We start from the raw sequence: 12,506 nt of genomic DNA on the forward strand, positions 1-12,506 counted from the left end.
ATTACAAACTAAACTCAGCTGTGGGGGGAAACTAGATACAGGAAGTGCCGTGGTTACAAAAATAAAACAGGAAGTTAATCTTCAGTCTCTTCGAGTAGTCACAGTACCCCCCCCTCTAGGGGCGTCTCCAGACGACCCAGCGTGCTCGGGAAAGCGTCGATTGAAATCCCTGATGAGGGATGGGTCCATGATGTTGCCCGCCGGTTCCCACGACCTCTCCTCTGGGCCGTACCCCTCCCAGTCCACTAAGTACTGACAGCCCCTACCCCGCCGTCGGACTGCCAACAGTCACTTCACGGTATACACGGGGCCCCCGTCGACGAGTCGGGGGGGCGGAGGGGGTCTGGAGGATGGGACCAGTGGGCTCTCCTTGACTGGCTTGACACGGGAAACATGGAACGTGGGGTGAATTCTCATGGTTCTGGGGAGGCGAAGACGGACGGCTGCCGGGTTGATCACCTTGATTATTGGATAAGGGCCAATGTACTTCTGGGCCAACTTGCGGGACTCCACCCGAAGAGGTAAGTCCTTTGTAGACAGCCAGACCCTTTGTCCAGTTCGGTAACGGGGAGCGGGACTCCGATGCTGGTTTGCCCGCCTCTGGTACTGCGCCGACGCGCGAAGTAGGGCGCACCTCGCTCTTTTCCAGGTGAGGTGGCATCTGCGGACAAGGGCATGGGCCGAGGGAACCGAAACCTCCCCCTCCAGGTTGGGGAAGAGTGGGGGCTGATAGCCATACACGCACTGGAAGGGCGAAAAACCTGTGGCAGAAACGGGTAAAGAGTTATGGGCATATTCAATCCAGATGAGATGCTTACTCCATGCCTTGGGGTTCTGCGAGACTATGCAGCGCAACCCAGTCTCCATCTCCTGGTTGTATCGCTCTGTCTGGCCATTGGACTGGGGGTGATACCCAGATGATAGGCTGGCCGTGGCCCCAACCAGAGAGCAGAACTCCTTCCAAAAGTGCGACGTGAATTGCGGGCCCCGGTCAGAAACAACGTCCTGCGGGAGACCATGTAGCCGAAAAACGTTAGACAGGAGAGCCTCTGCCGTCTCCTTGGCGGAGGGTAATTTTCTCAGGGGGATGAAGTGAGCCATCTTAGAAAACCGGTCAATGACTGAGAGGACGACTGTATTACCTTCAGAGGCTGGGAGACCAGAGACGAAATCAATGGAGATGTGGGACCATGGCCGCCGGGGGGTGGGGAGAGGCCGGAGTAAGCCAGCTGGTGGACGACGTGAGGGTTTGCTCTGGGAGCAGACAGGGCATGCAGCAACATACTCCCTCACCTCCATCATCATGGCAGGCCACCAGAACCGTTGTTGAAGAAAGCTCAGGGTTCGGCCGCTGCCCGGGTGGCAGGTAAGTTGAGAGGTATGTCCCCAGTGAATGACCCGGGACCGCAGGGACTTGGGAACAAATAGGCGGTTAGGTGGGCAACCCTTGGGGACTCTTACCCTCTTGAGAGCTCCCTTAACCTCTTCCTCGACTCCCCATGTCACTGCCCCAACTGTGCAAAAAGGGGGCAAGATGGTGGACGGTGCAGTCAATGGAGCGTCTGGGTCGAATAGTCTTGAAAGGGCATCCGGTTTTGTGTTCTTAGATCCTGGACGGTAAGAAAGAGAGAAGTTGAAACGGGTGAAGAATAAGGCCCACCTGGCTTGTCGGGAGTTGAGTCGCTTAGCTGATCTGATGTACTCCAGGTTCCTGTGGTCGGTCCAGACCAAAAACGGATGTTCTGTCCCCTCGAGCCAGTGCCTCCACTCCTCTAGGGCCAGCTTGATTGCTAGTAGTTCTCGATTGCCCACATCATAGTTTCTCTCTGCGGGCGACAATTTCCTGGAAAAGAACGCACATGGATGAACCTTATTGTCGACCGCAGAGCGTTGGGACAGTACTGCTCCCACCCCAAGATCAGAGGCATCGACTTCGACAATGAATTGAAGCTTGGGGTCAGCATGAGTCAGGATTGGGGCGGAACAGAATAGCTTCTTCAGGCCCTGGAAGGCCTGTTCCGTGGCCGGGGTCCACTGAAAGCTAGTTGCCGTGGACGTGAGAGCATGGAGAGGGGCGGCTATGGAGCTATAATTCCGGATGAAACGTCTATAAAAGTTAGCAAACCCCAGGAATCTCTGCAGTTGCTTGCGGGTTCCGGGCTGGGGCCACTCTGCTACAGCACTAACCTTTGCAGGGTCCATCCGCACACTTCCTGACAACACAATAAAACCCAGGAATGACACCTCTGGGGCATGAAATACACACTTTTCTGCCTTGACAAAGAGCTGATTCTCGAGCAGTCTTTGGAGAACCTGGCGGACGTGTTGAGTATGCTCCTGCTCTGACCTGGAAAAGATCAGAATATCATCCAGGTAGACAAACACAAATCTGTTTAGCAAGTCCCGGAGTACATCGTTCACTAAGGCCTGGAACACCGCAGGGGCATTAGTCAGACCAAAAGGCATGACCAGGTACTCGTAGTGTCCGCTGGTCGTGTTGAATGCAGTCTTCCATTCGTCCCCTTGCCTAATACGCACAAGGTGGTATGCATTCCTGAGGTCGAGTTTGCTGAATATGGTTGCGCCTTGTAACAGCTCAAAAGCAGAGGAAATTAAAGGGAGGGGGTACCTGTTTTTGGTGGTTATTTCATTAAGACCCCTGTAATCTATACAGGGGCGTAGGGATTTGTCCTTCTCAACGAAAAAGAATCCAGCTCCAGCTGGAGAGGACGACGGCCGGATGATGCCGGCAGCCAAGGAGCTCTGGATGTAGGTCTCCATGGCCTCTTGCTCCGGTGCAGACAGGGAGTAGAGACGGCCTCTCGGAGGTGAAGTGCCTGGTAAGAGGTCAATACCACAATCATAGGGACGGTGCGGTGGCAGGGAAGTAGCGCGAGCCTTGTTGAAGACCTCCTTTAAGTCCTCGTAGGCGGGGGGAACAGAAGTAATGTCGGGAAACTCTGAAACAATGTTAATAATAGGTTTCGGAGAGGCTGCAGCAGAGGTTAGGCAGGTGGCATGGCATTGATTTCCCCAACCCAAAATTAACCCAGACGACCAGTCAATATGGGGGTTGTGTTCCTTTAACCAAGGATTACCCAGAATCAGGACAGCTTGCGGTGAATGGATGAGGTGGAATGATATTTGTTCAGAGTGATTACCTGATAGTAGAAGGCCCACAGGCTGGGTGCGGTGAGTAACCCGGAACAGTAGTCTCCCGTCCAGCGCGTTCGCCACCAGAGGGTGAGGAAGGGGCTCTGTAGTCAGCCCTAGTTCCTTTGCCAAACTGTGGTCCATAAAACTAGCGTCAGCCCCAGAGTCTATGAAGGCCGACAGACTTACTGACTGGGTCGCGGTGAACACCCGGGCACGGGTAAGAGGTCTGGATCCAGGAGGTTCGGACGTGGCGAGGCTCACCAGTAACCTCCGGTCTACTGATGAGCCCTGTCTTTTGCTGGGCAATGGGCCAGGATGTGGCCAGGTTGTCCGCAGTAAAAGCAGCTCCCCTCTTTGAACCGGCGCTGTCGCTCGCCCGGAGACAGACGAGTGTGTCCCACCTGCATCGGCTCCACAGAGAGAGCATGCGCTGGCGCACCGCCTCGGGATGCTGTAACCTCGGGGTGGTGTTCTCCTTGGGCAGGGGGATGGACAACGTTAGAGGAGCGTTCCTTGCTTCTCTCCATGAGTCTATTATCCAACCGTACCGCCAGGTCCACAAGGGAGTCCAGGTCCTCTGGGAGGTCCAGAGGGGCTAGCTGATCCTTGATGTTGTCCGCTAGGCCATGGTGGAAGACGTCGGCAAGCGCGTGGTTTTTCCATCTGCTCTCTGCTGCTAAAGTGCGAAACTCAATAGCATAGTCCAGTACTCTTGTCTTGCCCTGCCGAAGACTAAGAAGAGCCCTTGAGCTCTTGCGGCCGGGGGTTCCATGGTCAAAAACCCTTGTAAGGGCTGAAGAAAAATCTGCATAGGACTGGCAGACCGGTGACTGTTTGGTCCATTCGGCCGTGGCCCATTCCCGAGCTCGGCCGGTCAGGTGGGTAATGACCGACGCCACCCTTGCCCTCTCCGTGACGTAGCATGAAGGATTAAGTTCAAACAGTAGCAAGCAATTTGTCAGAAAAGAGCGGCAGGTGCCTGGGTTTCCATCGTACCTCTTGATCTGGATCCCTCTGGGCTCGTGGATGGGAAAGCGCGTCTCAGCGGTCGGCCCCTCCCGTGAAGGTGGGCCCGAGGCGTCGGTTCGCTCTGGGTCAGCAGCCCCTACCACTCCCTGTGCCTGGTGTGAGAGTGAGCTGATCATGTCCTCCAGGGATGACTGGAAACGCCCCTGATTGGCATGAAGCTCCTGCATGGAGGCGGCGAGGGAGTTTAGTAGGTGCTCGTGGTGGTGGAGCCGTTGGCCCTGGTTCTGGATCACGGCTTGAAGTGGCTCTGCTGAGTCTGTCATGGTCAGGTTATGCTGTGAGGGGTCAGGACTTCGACTCAGGTGCAGAGCAATAAGGCAACAGAGAATTCTTTCAAGGTTTGGAATCTTTTACTAGGTGAGTAAACTAATGCAAAACAAAGGGGGCACAGGCAAAGGCGGAATCCACACGCTCTTGTAGAAAACAAAAAGGAAGAGAGCCTGGCAACAAAGTAGAAACAAGATTACAAAAACAGCACTGGGAATTTAACAACAAACATGTACCTCTAGGAACGACAAAAGATAACCTGACACAGACAAGTGGGGAACTGAGGCTTAAATACAGGTGGGGGTGATTACAAACTAAAATCAGCTGTGGGGGGAAACTAGATACAGGAAGTGCCGTGGTTACAAAAATAAAACAGGAAGTTAATCTTCAGTCTCTTCGAGTAGTCACACATGTAGACTCAAGCTATAAGCTTGTTTTGCAGGGACAGGATCTTCGGGGACAGCTTAAGGACATCAAGCTCTAGAAGAAGCTTTTGGAACACTTCAAAAGTGTACTTTATTTTTGGGGGGTAACTCAAGTTCATGGCATAAATGATGGCCATCAGCAGGAGACAGGCCTTTGCAACACTTCCACCGTTGTCAAATAGCTGCCTCTCTACTGATACCCTGTAAAATATATATGGATCCATGTTCAGGTGCATAGTACAGATTATTTTTTTCATTCAAGTTACCAAAAACATCAATATTTCGATAACAGCTGAAGTTTGCTTTTACACTCACAAACTGTAGTAAATCAGGCCTTATGGACATCATGTACCACTCTAGTGATTCCTGAACTTTATTTCCTGCCTCTCATTATTGAAAACACTGAATAATACTGTTGTAAGGGAGAGGAACAACCTCGTGGGAGGGACAAAAAAAGTGATGTAGTTCTGACACTGTATACTTAATAATAATTATAGTATAAAAATAATAAGTATCTATAAGTTTGCAGTTGCATACCTACATCTGACGTTTATAACAAACCAAACCGTTTAAGAATCGGTTAAAAATGTATGGTTATTTAAAAAGTGCATGTTTCACTACGTAAACCAACCAACCAACACAACGTAAAAAAACAAAATAAAAATTGTGACAATTAACCTAATAAATACTACTATACCAAAAAATCATTTTTTTCAGTGTACCTCAATAACTATTGGGTTTAAATTTCAAAATATCCTGTATTTATCCCCAGGGAATTAATCCCAATGTCTTTGGTAAAAACCTGACTTTCTGTAGTGCCACCAGCTGTCAAGATCCCGGAGACAGGAAGACTGAAACGCAGATTTAGCATCAAAAAATACTTTATTACCCTAATCCAAATGCTTAGAGGCAATTGGAGACCAAGAAGAAAATGCAAACCAGACAAACTCTCCAACATGACACACCCACATAGACAAAAAAACTTACAAAGAGACAAGGAATACATGGTTTAAAAACACTAGAAATGTGCTGGTGAACACAGGAGAAAACAATCAGGGACAGGGCAGACAATCACACTCACAGGGTGTCATGTAATATATTATATGAAGCTTAGGCGAAAATTCAGTCAGGAAGACTGGACAGGCTGTGCCGTTCCCTGGTTGCCTTCTCTCTCCCTAGGGGCGCACGGCCAGCTGATTAGGGGCGGGGTCGGGTAGTATCAGACGGGTGTCGTTACCGTAAACCAATCGCATTGGGGCAGGCAACCGTTAAAAACTGTTCTCCTCTCTTGTGCTGTCAGTTGTCATTTCAGCACGCTCCAAAGGTGACCCGCCACCATCCCTGACACCTCCAATCTACAGCAGAACCTGGCATAGCAGGAGAGTTATGCAACTTGGGCTCTACCACCACCACCACCAGTGTCTGGACTCCCAAGGGGAGGGATATGCCTCGTCTCGGCTCGAGATCCCGGCCCCGGGTCTATCCTGCGGCAGGATGGAGTCCAAGCCCCAAACAACTTGTAATATCATATTATACCTGTTATAATAAAGCATTGTTCAAATTTCAACAAGTCTCTCCGGATTGAAATATATTAAGTTCTTTTTTTTCCCTCGGGCATCCATAATGCAACGGTTAACCTGCACTCAACGCCGGGTTTTCTTTGTCCTAAGTAACGTTCATTAATGCATGCACGTTATTCACCACACGGTCTCATGCAAATGTTTAGTCTCATGCCAATCTTTAGTTCTATCAGTATGGTGTGCTATACAACCACTCTCAATTTTTCCTCAAACGATTGAGAATGGTAGTGGAAGATTTTCTCATGCAATCGGGAATCAGTTATAAAGTCTCTAAGTCTATAAAGTTGTATTTTCTGTTTATTTCTTGCAAGGAAGAAGAGGTCTGCAACAGCTATACAATCGATAGGAAGCAGCGAGCTTCTTCTTATTGTTTGAGATCAACACAAATATATTTATACATCGACAGGGTTAACATTTTAGCATAACAAGATTTTGTTAAGCTAAAAGGATGGAGGCAGGCAAGGAGGATGGAGGAAGACCCGAAGGAAGACTCAAGGTGCTTACAACAGACATTATGGTAGTATTATATTTTTACCATTACATTCCACTCTTTTGATTACATAAAAATCACACAATATGCCTAATCTAACACATCATGATTTGTATATCTAGACACCCTTTTTTAAACCTGTACCTGGCACAGAACAGGAATGTGGACGTGTTTATACATACAGGACTATCAAAGTAAAGGCATGTTGAAGAGCGCATAATAGTGTGCTCATCCCTTTTCATCATCATTTATTGCAATAATTGTTTCATCTTTCTAAAGCTGTAGCACAGTAAAAATAATGTTTCCCTCTGAGATGTAGTGGGCAAGAAAGTATAAGTACTTCAGCATTGTTGACACGGGCGTGTGGCGGAGCCAAATGCAGCACAACGGCACGGAGTGTTCGGTTAACGCTTTATTTGAACACGGCCTCACAGCAGACGTTCGGGCACAATGAGAGGCAGAGCAGAGTGCGGTCCTCAGGATCGGGGAGGAGATGCCGGGAGACAGCTGGTGCGATCGCTGGGCCGGTCGGGGATCCGGAGCACAAGGGCAGAAGCGCCGGGCAGTCCAAGGGGCAGGCAACAGAAACCCGAGGCGCTCAGGCAGGACTCGTGGTCGGGGACAGAAGGCTGACGTGCTCACCGGGGCGGAGACAGACGAACGGGTCGGGAACAGGCAGGGTCGAAACCGGGAGATCAGTCCGAGGTAGAGTGCTGGAGAGACTTGCATGACGCGAAGAACAATCTGGCAATGACAGGCTTTTGAGAATCTCAAATGGGCCAGTGAACTTCTGGGCCAGTTTCTTGGAGTCGTCGCGAAGGGGAAGGTCCTGGGTCGATAACAAGACCTTCTGGCCCACCCGGTAAGTGGGCGCAGTGGAGCGTCGGCGGTTAGCAGAGGCGGAGTATCTAGTCACCGACCGCTGGAGGTTGGCCCTGGCGCGCCGACATTGGCGGATGAAGGTCTGTACGGCTGGGCAGGAGACCTCCCTCTCCAGGGCTGGGAACAGGGGTGGTTGGTACCCATGGGCGCACTGGAATGGGGAGAGGCCGGTGGACGATCTGACCAGTGTATTGTGGGCGTACTCCACCCACATTAGTTGTTTGGACCAGGTCGACGGGTGGCTGGAGACCATACACCGGAGAGACACCTCCATCTCCTGGTTCTTCCGCTCCGTCTGGCCATTGGACTGGGGGTGGAACCCCGAGGACAGGCTGGCCGTGGCCCCGATGAGGGTGCAGAACTCTTTCCAAAAGACCGAGGTGAACTGTGGTCCCCGGTCTGAGACCACGTCCACAGGGAGACCATGGAGTCTAAACACGTCGCGAAGGACCACCTCCGCAGTTTCTTTGGCCGACGGCAACTTGGGCAAGGAGATAAAATGCGCCATCTTGCTGAACCGGTCCACCACCGTGAGGATGGCGGTGTGCCCTTGAGATGGTGGTAGGCCGGTTACAAAGTCCAGGGATACGTGGGACCAGGGGCGATGAGGGACGGGAAGCGGGTGCAGGAGTCCAGCCGGAGCCTGGTTGGAGGACTTGTTCCGGTTACAGACGGGGCAGGCTTTTACAAACTCCTGGACGTCTTGGTTCAGGGACTCCCGCCAGAACCAGCGCCGGCGAAATTCTCTGGTTTGCTGGATCCCTGGGTGGCAGGTGAGGTGGGTACTGTGACCCCACTGGAGCACCTCAGACCGGAGTTGCCTTGGGACATAGAGTCGGTTGGGTGGGCAGGCGCTGGGACCCGGCTGCTCCTCCAGAGCTGCCTGGACCCTCTCCTCGACTCCCCAGGTGATGGCAGCCGCCAGGCGAGCCGGGGGAAGGATGGTGTCCGCCTCTGTAGTACCCTCCTCCTCCCCCTTCAGAAATAGGCGAGACAGGGCATCGGGCTTGATGTTGCGGCTACCTGGTCGATAGGAGAGGGTGAAATTGAAACGGGTGAGGAAGAGTGACCAGCGGGCCTGCCTGGAATTTAGTCTTCTGGCCGTCCTGATGTACTCCAGGTTCTTGTGGTCGGTCCACACCAGGAACGGCTGTTTGGCCCCCTCCAGCCAGTGCCGCCACTCCTCCAGAGCCGCCTTCACTGCCAGGAGCTCTCGGTTGCCGATATCGTAGTTTCTTTCTGCGGGGTTCAGACGCCGAGAGAAGAAGGCGCAGGGGTGGAGTTTCTGGTCGTCGGCGGCCCGCTGCGACAGGACGGCCCCTACGCCAACATCCGAGGCATCCACCTCCACTACAAATTGCCTTTCTGGGTCGGGCATGCGCAGGATGGGGGCGGAGGTGAAGCGGCTCTTCAGGGTCTGGAAGGCGGAGTCGGCCGCAGGTGACCATCGGAAAGGGACCTTGGGGGAGGTGAGAGCCGTGAGAGGGGCTGCCACCGTGCTGTACCCTCGGATGAAGCGGCGATAGAAGTTCGCGAACCCCAGGAACCGTTGTAGCTGTTTTCGAGATTCTGGCACCGGCCAGGCAGTGACAGAGGCTACTTTAGCCGGATCCATGCGGATGTCCCCCTGACCGATAATGTACCCAAGGAAGGACACGGAGGGGGCATGGAACTCGCACTTCTCGGCCTTGACGAAGAGCGAGTTTTATAAGAGTCTTCGGAGGACCGCCTGGACGTGGTGGATGTGGTCCTCCATGGATCTGGAAAACACTAGGATGTCGTCCAGGTATACAAAGACAAACTTGTCAAGACAGCTGGGGCGTTGGTGAGGCCAAAGGGCATGACCAGATACTCGTAGTGGCCGGTGGGCGTATTGAAAGCTGTCTTCCACTCGTCCCCTTCTCGGATGCGGACCAGGTGATACGCGTTTCGAAGGTCCAGTTTGGTGAAAACAGTGGCCCCCTCCAGGAGTTCAAACGCTGAGGAGATGAGGGGGAGCTGGTATCGGTTCTTTACCGTGATGTCATTGAGGCCCCGATAGTCTATGCAGGGTCTCAACGTTTTGTCCTTCTTCTGGACAAAAAAGAACCCAGCCCCAGCCGGGGACGAGGAGGGACGGATGATGCCGGCGGACAGAGAGTCGTTGATGTAATCCTCCATTGCCTTTCTCTCTGGGGCCGAGATGGAGTAGAGGCGGCCCCGGGGAGGGCGGCCCCGGGGAGGGCTAGTGCCAGGGAGGAGGTCGTGCCATTGACCTAGTCATATGGCCGGTGCGGAGGCAAGGAGGTAGCCTTTGACTTGCTGAAGACCTCTTTGAAATCGTGGTACTCAGCCGGGACGCCCGCCAGGTCCGGGGCTGAAGTGGGGCAGGATGGGGGCTGGGGGACGAGGGCTTGTTTCAGGCAGACTTGATGACAGGCTGTGCTCCACCCCAGGATGGACCCTGTCGCCCAGTCGATGTGTGGGTTATGACGGCGAAGCCAGGGGAACCCCAGGAGGAGCGGGATCCGAGTTGAGTCCAGGATGTGAAAAGAAAGACTCATGGTGGTTCCCGGAGAGCAGCATCTGGACAGGGACAGTCTGGTGGGTCACCATTCCGAGGGCGTGACCATCCAGGGCATTGGCGGGCACGGGCTGAGGCAGAGGCACTCTCTCAATCCCCAACTGCCGGGCTAACTCGCTATTGATAATGGATACGTCGGCCCCTGAGTCAATGAACACCGCCAGGGTGTGGGAACCCCCTGGCACCAGCAGGCGGCAGCGGCAGATTGGTCTCTTGATGGGGGACAGTTTGGAAGGAGGGCTCACCGGTGCGTCCCCAATCACTGGTGAGCCTTGGCTTTTCCCGGGCACTTGGAGACAAAGTGTCCCTCTCCCCCACAGTACATGCACAGATTCCGTCTGCGCCGGCGCTGGCGCTCCATGGTTGACAGGGTGGTCCGGCTGAGTTGCATGGGTTCCGGGTCCTCCACCAGGGGTCCAGGTTGAAGGGATGAAGCCTGGTGTGGCGGACTGCTGCGGCGGGGTTGGAGGCGTCCAGCCCCTCCCTGCCGCCTCTCCTCCTGCCGGGCAAGGATGCGTCGGTCAACTCGCCGTGTAAGCTCTATGAGCTCATCCAGGGAGGTGGGTAGGTCGAAGGACACCAGCTCGTCCTTTACATAGTCCTCCAGGCCCCGCAGGTAGGCGTCGCACGGTGTTCCACCTGCTCTGGCGGGCTCGGGTGCGAAAATCTATGGCGTAATCTGCCACCGCACGGTCTCCCTGGTGGAGGTTCAGGAGACCGCCGGCGGCATCTGGGCCTAGAGCTGGTGGGCCGAAAACCTTTCGGACCTCGGCGGCGAAGGACTGGAATGACCTGCAGACGGGGGTCTGGCGTTCCCATTCCGCCGTTCCCCACAGACGGGCCTTCCCAGTGAGGTGATTAATGGCGAAGGCCACCCGGGCTTCCTCGGAGGCGAAGGTGTGGGGCTGCAGGGCGAAGAGGATGGAGCAGTTGGTCAGGAAGGGAGAGCAGGTCTCTGGGTCTCCGCCGTAGCGCTCTGGAGCTCCTATCCGGGGTTCGAAGGCGGGGCCGGGTGGAGTCGGCGGAGATACAGCTGCGGGAGGTGCAGCTGGAGGGCTCTGTGATTCCATCTGGGAGATCCTTAGTGTGAGCTGCTGGATCTGGGCGACCAGGGCGGTTAACGTCTGCTCCTGAGCGGCGCTGGCCTGTTGGCTGGCGGCTGTCGCCTGGCGCACCTCAGCCAGGGTGGATGTGAGGAGCGCCTCGTGCTGCACGAGGGCGCCCTCGACTCTCTCCAAGCGCTGCTGTGGTGAACCGGTGTGCGCTGGCTCCATCTTGTGGCCAGATTGTACTGACACGGGCGTGTGGCGGAGCCAAATGCAGCACAACGGCACGGAGTGTTCGGTTAACGCTTTATTTGAACACGGCCTCACAGCAGGCGTTCGGGCACAATGAGAGGCAGAGCAGAGTGCGGTCCTCAGGATCGGGGAGGAGATGCCGGGAGACAGCTGGTGCGATCGCTGGGCCGGTCGGGGATCCGGAGCACAAGGGCAGAAGCGCCGGGCAGTCCAAGGCGCACAGGCAGGACTCGTGGTCGGGGACAGAAGGCTGACGTGCTCACCGGGGCGGAGACAGACGAACGGGTCGGGAACAGGCAGGGTCGAAACCGGGAGATCAGTCCGAGGTAGAGTGCTGGAGAGACTTGCATGACGCGAAGAACAATCTGGCAATGACAGGCTGGGTGTGCAGTGCTTATGTAGCGGGGCTGATTGTGAATGCGAAGCAGGTGTGGAAGGCAGGAGAGTGACTGATTGTGGATGCGGGGCAGGTGTGGACGATCGAGCTGGCAGGTGAGTGTGACAATTGTACATTTCAGCACACTCCATCAATGCTAACTTTGTCAGGAGGTTGGGTGGGGAAAAAGGCACGACTCAAACGCAGAGTTTAGCAGAGAACAAAAAGGGACTTTAGTCAAAAAACTCAAACTCAAAACTCCAAAAAGGCACCAACGAGGTCAGGGAACAGGAGACAGGAACATGGACAAGGACATGGGCTTCTGACAAGTAACAACAAGGAACAATGACGCGACAAGTAACAAGAGACACACATGGCTTAAATACACTAGGGAGGACAGGTGATTGGATACAGTTGGGAACAATCATGACATAACAATC

The 12,506-nt window shown here is 54.1% G+C and overlaps 1 long non-coding RNA gene across 1 annotated transcript; it reads left to right on the top strand.

The window, feature by feature from the left end:
* Positions 1-7,303: 7,303 nt before the first annotated feature.
* On the top strand, positions 7,304-12,195 carry LOC144383071 (uncharacterized). Its single transcript, XR_013450525.1, has 2 exons — positions 7,304-7,652; positions 11,940-12,195. It is a non-coding gene; the product is annotated as an uncharacterized LOC144383071 (long non-coding RNA).
* Positions 12,196-12,506: the final 311 nt, after the last annotated feature.

This window comes from Gasterosteus aculeatus, chromosome 1 (genome assembly GCF_964276395.1).
Source record: "Gasterosteus aculeatus chromosome 1, fGasAcu3.hap1.1, whole genome shotgun sequence".
NCBI classification, from domain to species: domain Eukaryota; kingdom Metazoa; phylum Chordata; class Actinopteri; order Perciformes; family Gasterosteidae; genus Gasterosteus; species Gasterosteus aculeatus.